General features: G+C 43.9%; 1 protein-coding gene across 1 annotated transcript in view; it reads right to left on the bottom strand.

Annotated features, from left to right (window-relative positions):
- Window positions 1-1857, bottom strand: part of GAREM1 (GRB2 associated regulator of MAPK1 subtype 1) — a 105502-nt gene that overhangs the window by 46672 nt on the left and 56973 nt on the right. The gene's annotated exons all lie outside the window — the stretch shown is intronic.

Raw genomic sequence — 1857 nt, 5'->3', positions numbered from 1 at the left:
CCACATGCGCACGCATGTACACATGCACATATGAAAAACACAAAACAAAAAAGGACTCTGTTCTGCTCCCCCCCTTTTGCTCCATTGCTCCAGGAAGTTTTGACTTTAAATATATATATATATATATATTGCATTAGCAAAAAAGCCATAGCAACAGAACAGGATAAAAACATGTGACCAACACTAAATTCAAGGAATTTCAAATATTATCCGAAAGCAAGCCAAAATTGCAATGAAGTATTCACTCAAAAGCAGCTGCTGAGGTTTACACTTAAATTGTAGTACACAAAGTGTCTCAGAGGTACAACCATAAAACCTACATAGCATGGCATTGTCTTCCAGAACTCTAACAATTAATTTTTTTCCACCATAGCAGAATTCACAAGTGTTAATGGAAATCACCAAACAATGGACCACATGTACTTATTCAAGAGATGGGCAGCTAAACAACTTTTAGTGTGTATATTTAAAGTCCAGAAGATTGAAAATGCAGGAACATCTTTAAAACATGGGCCTAATGAGATAATACTTTCTATTAGATTAACTAGTATTCAGAAAACTGTAATAAAAATATGCTTGGGATCCCGAAAATGTCCCATATCCTGGCTAGTCTTGAGTCACTAAAGCATAGCAATCAGTTTTTGTTGTTGTTCAGTCGCACAGTCAAGTCCGACTCTTCACGACCCCATGGACCACATCACACCAGCTCTCCTGTCTTCCATTGTGCTTGAGAGTTTGCTCAATTTCATGTCCGTTGCATTGATAACACTGTGTAACCATCTCATCCTTTGCCATCCCCTTCTTATTTTACCTTCAGTCTTTCCCAGCATCAGGTTCTTCTCCAGTGAGTGCTCCCTTCTCATTTGGTGGCCAAAGTATTTGAGCTTCAACTTCAGTATCTGGCCTTCCAGGGAACAGTCAGGGTAGATTTTTTTTAGGACTGACCGATTTGATCTCCTCGCAGTCCAAGGGACTCTCAAGAGTCTTCTCCAGCACCATAATTCAAAAGAGTCTATTCTTCGGCACTTGGCCTTCCTTATGGTCCAACTTTCACAGCCATACATTACTACTCGGAATACCATTATTTTGACCATACGGACTTTTGTTGGCAGGGTGATGTCTCTACTTTTTGCTGTCTAGGTTTGCCATCACTTTCCTCCCAAGGAATTTCATGGCTGCAGTGACCGTCTGCAGTGATCTTGGTTCCCAGGAACGTGAAGTCTGTCACTGCTTCCATGACTTCCCCTTCTATTTGCCAAGGAGTGATGGGGCCGGATGCCATGATCTTAGTTTTTTGATGTTGAGCTTCAAGCCCACTTTTGCGCTCTCCTCTTTTACCCTGAGCAAGAGGCTCTTTAGGTCCTCTTCACTTTCTGCCATTAGAGTGCTATCGTCTGCATATCTGAGGTTGTTGATGTTTTCCCCAGCAATCTTAATTCTGGCTTGTGATTTATCCAGGCCGGTATTTCACATAATATACTCTGCATATCTCTCCCTTATATATAAAGCCATAGTGGGGCCCAACATTCCAATGCACACCAACAGTGTTTGGAAGCTTGAACTGTCAGTCAGAAGACGCTGGCTGGGTTGACTGGCTGCTTTGTGTAGTCTTGCCCACGTCAGCCCCCGCCGGTTCAGTCTGCTCAGTCTGCTCGGGGCCTCTGACAGGAGAGGACCATCTGCAGACTGAACGCAGGGATGGGGCTTCTACGGCTGGGCCGCTTCAGCCCACTCTTCTCTGATTGGGCCAGCGTTTCAAGGTCATTTGCATATGGAAGCTGATTGGACTTCACTCCATTCCACACCTCAAACTCACCCCCCCCCCGCAAGACAGTTGGAATTGTCACATATGGGACC

This window comes from Gekko japonicus, unplaced genomic scaffold (genome assembly GCF_001447785.1).
Source record: "Gekko japonicus isolate JY-2015 unplaced genomic scaffold, Gekko_japonicus_V1.1 scaffold559, whole genome shotgun sequence".
Taxonomy (NCBI): domain Eukaryota; kingdom Metazoa; phylum Chordata; class Lepidosauria; order Squamata; family Gekkonidae; genus Gekko; species Gekko japonicus.
Note: the sequence above shows the minus strand (reverse complement) of the source record. Positions and strands in the feature narration are given on the sequence as shown.